The sequence below is a fragment of the Ixodes scapularis genome, unplaced genomic scaffold, assembly GCF_016920785.2.
Source record: "Ixodes scapularis isolate PalLabHiFi unplaced genomic scaffold, ASM1692078v2 PGA_scaffold44__24_contigs__length_19508400, whole genome shotgun sequence".
In the NCBI taxonomy this organism is placed as follows: domain Eukaryota; kingdom Metazoa; phylum Arthropoda; class Arachnida; order Ixodida; family Ixodidae; genus Ixodes; species Ixodes scapularis.
In genome coordinates this window covers 14,087,118-14,095,704 of record NW_024609873.1, presented here as the reverse complement: position 1 = coordinate 14,095,704, position 8,587 = coordinate 14,087,118, and the positions used below count along the sequence as shown (strand labels likewise).

At 47.1% G+C, this 8,587-nt stretch overlaps 1 pseudogene; it reads right to left on the bottom strand.

Moving 5' to 3' along the window:
* Positions 1-7,801: 7,801 nt before the first annotated feature.
* Positions 7,802-8,345, bottom strand: LOC120845278 (annotated as a pseudogene).
* Positions 8,346-8,587: the final 242 nt, after the last annotated feature.

Here is an 8,587-nt window from a genome sequence, read left to right as displayed (position 1 = left end):
TATGTACTCCAAGGACGCTCCTTAAAAACTCTGGAACTTAAGTCATAGTGGTTTGCAATTTCATAGTGTGCACTGCATTTTTATAGGATGGATGTGAACAAACAGGTTACTTTTGCATTTTTCATATGTGTTCAAATGTCAAATTTTCATGTTATGGAAATGCAAGTTTTGAATGAACTGCTTTAGGTATATTTTCATGTTTCCATGTTATGTACATAGAAGTTATGGTCAAAGTTTTAATCTTTGTTTCAAATGAGTCGTCAAACCGTGAGCTTTCTGAAAGTGTTATTCGTTACGTTTCTAAGGCCTAGTCATTCATTTCACTCGCAGAGGTGAATGTGTTATTCGTTGTTTCAAAGGACTCGTCAATGACATTTTTCGTTGCAGTGAAGAGAGCACTTTTCAGTCTAACTGAATTCGGCTCGACCTAGTACAAAGTGTGGCATTTATGATTGTATCTTTCCAATGTATTTCTTTATCCTTATTTTCTCCGACCACTTCACAATTATTTTTGCTCGTAGTGATTGGTTGGTAGGATTTTGTGTGCGTGTGATTTTCCATATCGTAAAGAGTAAGCTGTTTTTTTCGGTCTAGTACCAAGTTATCCAACAGTCATTTTTCTAAAAGGGGAAAAAATGTAGTGTGCTGTAGATAATCTAGATGGCGTTTTCAGCTGCATTTGAGATGACGCCGCGCCCCTCGTGCTTGACAGCGGCACACGCTGATTGATGTAGATATTGTAAATAAGAGCAGTCTTGATCGAAACTCCGAGCTGGCGTGTCGTGTCTTCCTTTGCCGGTGTGACCGCTTGGTCCCCGGCCACCGACCATCTCGCGTCCCACGCGCCACGGCAATGTAAGCCTTTCCAGCATCTCTACAAGCCTTTCGGGGCGCTGTCTTCATCCTAGCTTTCCCTGTCTCTTACCACCCACCCGTAATGGCCCCACGCGACCATTACATTTTGGCGACGAGCTTTAATTGCTACATATAGGTCGTTGATGTATAAGAAAGCAAGGTTGCAAGGTTTGAGTGGAGGGGTTTATTAGAGGAACCAATACATTCGAATTTCTCAGTGTCAATACGTTACAAAGGAGAATAACTTTTAGATTTGATTGCAAGAAACCCGAGAGTACTCCCTGCCACGTCCCATTCTAATTTATGGCAATGCGGAGGGGTGCTTGTGGCTTATGTTTGTTTACCAAGACTTTAACTGTTGAATCTGCCGCCTTTGTGCTAGTGACTTTGTTCGCAATCGTTTTCAGCTCACATTCCGTTAGAACATCAATAGCACCCTTTCAAAGACTCGAAATGTTCTCTTCACAAGGCTTGAACAAGACACTTAGGGCACTCTGAAATTTCTCCTTAAAAGAAACAAGTGACAAAACAGCGAATTTCAGTCTTATTCGTTTCCAAAAACACAAAATTCTTCTATTTGATTTCAAGTTCTACCAGCCTTATTTTCGAAAAGTACTTCATATCAAAGACAAAGGACCCATCAACCAATCTCGACAAAAGCGTAACTGCCTGAGCCTGAAATGTGAAATTTTCGTTCTTATCCCCATTTTTATTACAAATGGTCTGTACCGAAGGCACGAGATCTAGCATAGACGCCTTATATTTGGAAAAAAAACTTAGGCCCACCGACAACCACAACCTCAAGAATATCGAACGGGAATTTGCCGGTCAAGTTTAGAGCATCGCATTCATCTCGCAGAATAGAGTTTGTGTTGTGCTTGACTCCGACCACAGCTCTTGACATCAACCAACTGCTGTCCGATGCCCGCTTTTGTGCTGCCCATACATTTTTAAAGTGTAGAAAGTAGAACCCCAACGAAACGGCAGATTCAAAGGAACTCTTGAACTCTTTGCCTCGAAAGATCGTCCAAACTATGTCATACACCTGTTGTAAATTCTTGAAATGCTGTGCGACCGCATTCTTGTCGGATTTAAGAACTTTCTATTTTGAAGACCAAGGCGAGTGCAGAAGGGAAAGGTACTTGAACTAGTCCCGATCGATGAATTTTCCTTGAGGCACCAAAAGATGAGGCGAGCTTTTGACTTCAGCTGGCCAACCATAAGGCCCAACTTGCACAGAAGAATTCAGACGTGCACATTCAACGACGCTTTGGAGAGCTCTGCGATAAAGGAAACTGAACATGACTCAAACTCTGCATTAGGCAGAATTACAGAATTAAGGGTTGTGGCGCAGGCTAGCTGGTGAACATTCGTACTTAAAAAAAAAACAGATAGGAAAAAAGGAAAGGACAAACAGAACGAAGTCTCAAAACGCAGCTGCAAAATTCATTCAAGGAACAACCTCTTATATGGACCTAACTCATCCCCGCCTTTAAAACGACAATCGTCAGCCCCACAAACAAGAATAGCTTCAACCGGGTCGTACGTTGTATCGGCAGTTTCACTGATAGTCGACGAGGGGTCTAAGTCTCTGGTGCCACACGAGGGGTGAGGACTGTTAAGGTCTCTCGCGGCCGCGTCATGAGCCGCCTCGTTGCCGTGGATGCCCGTGTTTCGGGATCCACCAGACGATGTCCTTTGTTTCGTGTGTACGGCGCACAGCCTTGTACAAAATGTGCTTGGTGGTTCTGCCAGTCGTGGCTCCGTGTCTTTGGCGTTTTCGAATGACGTGCAGCGAATCCTTAACTATGTATAGTTAATTTGCGTCGTGCTGTCTTTGTTTCCCTTCCATTCGTCTTATGTTTATCTTTATCGCGAAGAGCGCTGCCTTGGCTTCCGCGAGTTCGGGAGAGCAAGAATCGGCTCCTCGTGCTTTGGTTGTGGTCGATATCAATGCCCCCATTGGGTTGTCTTTAGAATAGTTGATGGCGGCGGCTGTCGTGGCAGTCTCTGGACCGGCGATTTTGATCACCACGTCTGTGTACGCGACCGTGATGAACGGGTCCGCCAGAAACGTTCGGGCATCGACTGCGCGGTTTTGGGCGTAGTGTTCCCTTCGTTTAGCGTGTTTCTTCGCGTCCATGTTTCGCGAGATTGGCTGGGACTGTATAAGGTCGATGAGGATAAGTGTGCGGGAGGTGGGATGCCTCCTGCGTCATTCTGGCCCTCTGGGTTGAGAAGCTTGGTGATCTTTGTGCCGTGCTCCGTGTGTTTCAGTCGGGCGTTGTGCGTGGCCACTTGTTTCTGGAGGTCTACTCCCCAATCGGTGAGCTGTACGCATTGCTTAGTTGCTTCAACGTTGGCAAACTTTGGCAGTCCAAGTATGATTTTCCGTGCATTGTTGTATAACTAGTGAAGGTTTTTCTTGTATCGGTGTGTGAGCTTGTAGAACCGAACACCGTACAATCTTTTGGGTACGGGGACTGATTGTACGAGCGTGTCTAGGGTTTTCTCTCCCGCCCCACCGATTCTGTGGGATATCCGATGGATAAGTTGCAGGCCTTGCTTCCACGTTCGTGTGATAGTGTTTATGAAATTGTTTGCCATGGTGCTTGCCGTTTTCAACGTGCACGCCAAGTAGATAACCTTCCCTTGATTGCCGATCCAATGTACGTCAAAAGCGAGGTCTAGCTCAATGCTCTGATAGTCGTTCCAGCAAAATGTTTATTTCGTTTTTTCTGGGGACGGCGCTAGTCCTACCCACCTCAGGTGGTCGCAGATGTCATCAAGCCTCTTCTGTATTTTTGTTTTTTGTTCCGTTGGTCCTCCTGTGTGTCCTTAGGGTAACGTCATCCGCATATATTGTTGCCTTCGGCTGTGGTATATCGTATAATTTCCATATAGTCAGTTACAGGTTAAGAAGGTAGCGGCAAATGCCCCTCAAAGGGAATCGGATATCCCTCCGCCACCTCCGCATCCAATAGCGTCCCACCGTTTCCGTGACGTCGCGACTAACGCGCGAGGAGGGTCTTGCCTTTCTGTACATATTTGCATTATCTTTCGACTTTGACTTAGCATTGTGGAAGCCACGAGAGGGAGATTAGAGTTCCCCCCACCGACGGAAACAAATACGACTTTCGGTGATTAGCTTCCCCCCCGACGGATACAAAGGCTGCTTTCAGGGGCTCGGTTCCCTCTCCGATGAATACAAAGCTCGCTTTCTTAAAAAGTGGGATCGGAGACAAGTGGAAATCCATTGAGACGGAACAAGGAGCGTTTCCAGTGAACTCTTCTTTCGACTGCGGAGGGATTTGAAACCGGCGCATCACACTTGTGGGAGGAGCTTCTCCTACCTTCTTGACTTGTAACCGACTATAGTAATGGAGACATTACGATGTTAAATAGCGTCGGCGATAATACCGCTCCTTGTGGGACGCCTATACTCTTGGGCTTCGTTTGACTTCCCTCGTCGTTCCTGTCTGCCTTAAAGGGGCACTGACACCCCAAAATCGATTTTTTTATTGTCTAAAACGATGCAAGTTGCAGCCATAGACACGAAAAAAAAAAAACACATCGCGAAAAAAATCTTTCTGCGCGCGCGCTCCTTCTTATTATTGGCGTTTGATTCTCCCGCCTCTCGCCTCCTCGCTTCTTTTGATTCGTGACGTCAAGAATCATGAAATTTCAAAGGTTTGTAGGCGACATCTCTATAACATTTAATAACGGGAATCCTAAAGCATGTTTTTTAACGCAACTGCGAACGCACTACGGCCCCTCTTTTTGAAATACCAAAAATCGGGAGTTCGTTGTGGAGCCGTCTCCCGTATTTGTATCCTCCCACGGAAAACAGGCGACACCGCTGAAAACCGGTCCTCCGGCGCTGGCTCCTTTCCTCCTCGCTTTGGGTCGCCATGGAAACAGCAGGGAGTCGTGAAAGAAAGTGAACTCTCAGGACTCCGCAATATTTGACGTCAACGCAGCGGCGTGGATAGCGCGGGAACTTCGAATTCGGCCTTAGGAAATTGTTTTTTTACTTCACAAATACTGAATTCCCAAATTTCGAATTTTGAGGGTAATGTCCCGGGCATCGCTTTCACTCATTTCGGATAATAAAAAAAATATGATTTTGAAGTGTCAGTGCCCCTTTAATTGTGAATCGCCGGTTCAACAAAAAGGAATTCACTTAATTTAGTGGATTGCCGTATATGCCTCGGTTTCTCATCGCGTCGACCACTGCCCTGTTTGGAACCACGTCGAAAGTCTTTCGTACGTCCACCGTCATAAGGAGTCGCATTTGTTTGCGGCGCGGGTGGTAGTCGGTGACATCTTTGTGGATGAGCGCTAGACTGTCGTGTGTACCCAAGTTTTTTTCGGAAACCGGTTTGTGCAGGTGCAAAATTCCTTTCCTCTCGATTAGCAACTGAATGCGTGCTAAAACTAGTCGTTCCATAAGCTTGCTCTATATAGACGTAAGTGAGAGAGGTCGTACGGTCGTTGGGTCCGTCGGTGGCTTACCCGCTTCCGGGATAGGTAAGACACAAGACATTTTCCATTTGTCCGGGATTTTACTGGTTCCCCAGATATCGCTAAACAATTGCAGCATTTCTTAGGTTGCTAGTAGTGAAGTCGTCCTGCCAGGAGCACTCTTGGCATTGCATTAGGTGATGGCGGTGTCTAGCTTCCGGATTGTCACCGGATCTATCGGACGGTCTGGAAGATCGTCCCATAGATCCTGTGAGTAAGCACCGATGCTGAGTGGGTTCGAAGGCCGGAAGAAGAACAGTGAACCCAATCATTCAAAGATTTCCTTCATGCTCTTATTGGCCAGTAAGGCAAGGACGGGAATCGTGTGCCCCTGTTTTCTTTTGCCAAACATGGCGTTGGGGGTGTTCCATACTTTGTTGAGCTGCGTGCTCTTGTCAAACGATTTTCAGTGCCATAACCAGTGTTCTGTGTTGATGTCCCGGGCATGCGTGCTTGCTTGCTTTGTAAGGTTGTATACTTCAAGGAGCGTGCTACGTTATTTGTCCTTTCGGTATTCGGTTAGAAGCGTGGTTCTTTCTTCCCATAGCGAGAGAAGGTGGGTATCTGGGTGTTGGAGTGTCTCCGCTCACCTGTCGTTTCTCCGTGGCTGCTTCTGTTGCCTTCGTCAAGAGTTTGATAGGTTCTGGTATTCCGCTTGGTCGAAGTTTTCCCTGACATAGCGTCTAAAGTTGTCCCATATCACAAAACAGATTGTGCGCTTGGTTCATTTGTGGGAGTCAAGGGTGGGGGGGGGGGGGGGAGTGCCATCGCTATTGGGAAGTGGTCGCTACCCCAGGCGTCTCCTCGGACGATCGTGTTTGGTGAGGCCCAAGTGATTGAAAAAAATTGAGGTATTTTCATCACCTTACAGGGCACACGTCCTCCCAGGCACCTTGCATATAACAGACGAGGCATGCCCGCCGCCCCATATCGACCGACAACCATGGTATGTCGACGGTGCAACCGACAGGGACGTGAAAAGAACATCTGCACTCATCTCGAACGATGCAACGATTGCGGATGCATTCACAAAGACGAGCCCTTGTGTACACGTATCATGCACGTTAACTGCCGATCAAACAGACACTTGGCAACCAATTCACGCTGTCCGGCGAAATTAGAAGTAGACCAGCAACTACAGGAAAATCCCAGGACGCACAGAGTGGGAAACTCCCTACACAACGGCAGAACGAACGAAAAATACGTAGAAACCGTTCACGAAGCCGAAGGTGACACTGCACACAAAAAGACACTCTCCGAAACCACTCACCATTCCGTGTCAAGGTAAAGGAATTTCCAACACTCTTCGAAACCAAAAACCGCTACGCCCTCCTCTCCGAAGATAAAGACAGGTGCAGGAGAAGCACAAATCAACGCCGCATTCCTAGCCGCTTAAAGGGAGGCAACAGCCAAAGCTCAAAACCGTAAAAAAATGATAGAGATCCAGATCCATACGGCGACAGAAGAACCAAAGACGTGACTCCTGTCGCAAGGCCCAGAAGCATGTCCGGAAGCCCACATATGCACACGCCAAGATGGAGCGACCGGAGACTCGCTACTTCCCGGACCGCGATGCTGAAGCAAAAGCGTGTTGCGATGAACTTCGCCTCATTGGCGAGGCAAGCAAGCTAGCAAGGGAAAGGTTGAAACAAGACGAGGACGACCTGAGAAGGGTTGGAACCAAGATTCAGGCACGTAGAAAACAACACGAAGAAAACAACCGGATTAGATACGCAAGAGAGGCCGACTTGCGTCAACGCATAAAGCCACACTGCAAAAGGGGGGCTACAGTAGAGGAGCACTGCCAGCTACAACGCCAGCAAAAAAGGAGACCCTCACCGACCCATTCGACCGTGGGAGGGAAGAACAAAACGAGAAAGAATCAGGTGTTACAACAAAGGCAACCCATTACATTGCGCCAACGACTACCCTGTTGAAAATTCCATCAAGCTACGTAATTTGGGACACTGACTGCCAGTCAGCAGCGTTGGTGGAACGTGATGGACCATCAGACGTCATCTGATGGTCCATCATATGACGTCTGACTGCCACTGCCAAGGGAATTTCATCAACAAGGGCAGCATTTATATAAGAGTAAAGCTATACGCACTCATAAATATCGCCAAATGCCTCGATAAAACCAAATATTCCAGAAAAGAAAAAAAAGCAGCACCACCGCGCATCGAACCCGCGACCACATGCGTACAAATCGGACACCTTAACCGCTATGCTACGCCACCTTTTTTTTTTTTTTTGCCAGCTTGGCTTTTATTTGTTTAAAAACATTTCGCTATTTACAACCTAAAAGGTCAGCACTTCTGACACACCTCTCACAACTGTGCGCACATTTTCAGCGTGACGCTGTTTGTCGCGTTGGTCTGCGTAGCCACACCTTTCCAAACAGTGCAATACCTTCGGGACCTTATAGCTTTAAAAGGGTCCTGAACCTCTCCCAGTGTTCCGTCTCCTTGAACGAAGTTTCTTTTATGATGGATGACGTGTAGTGAAATCCCTCTAAGAAGTGGCGCCACGCACACTTCCCTCGTTCTCGTACCAAGGTGTGATCAGTACGCGAGTTCCATATCGCATGCAAACCGATCAGGGTCAGGAGCTCGTAACATCTGCTTTGTTGCTTTTCCGGTGTGTCTAGAAACTTCATGCTGTACCAGGTTGGGTATAGATCGATCCGAAGCTCCGCGCGGAGCTGAGCCCAAAATAGTTCGGCATTAGTACAATACATGAATGTATGTTGCTGTGTTTCGGGAACAGGGCAAATGACACAATGGACTCCCCAAGGCAGAAAAAAAACCTTTTTGTTCCTCCCAGGTCTTGACCGGTAAAACTTCGGTATGAAAGCGCACAAAAAAATCGTTTATCTCTGGCCGAACTGGGTATAGACTCAGACGCTTGAACACGTCCGACTTTTCGCAGCCAGGAAACATTTGGCGATACATTGGAGGCGGCATTACAAGGTCTAGAGTGTCCCAATAAAGACGTCTGCGTTTGATGCTGTTTAGGTATTCCCACGAAAAACGTTCTTCAAAAAAAACGAATCGCATCTCTAATTTCTCTATAGTATCGTAGGGTCGAGGTCCTTTCTGGAGTGCCAACGGTCTCTTTAGTCCATGGAGCCAGATATGGTCCACCGAGCTCCTTTAACGCCGCCATCAACACCGGGCTGGTTGCTCGGTTTCGGAAGACAAGGAAA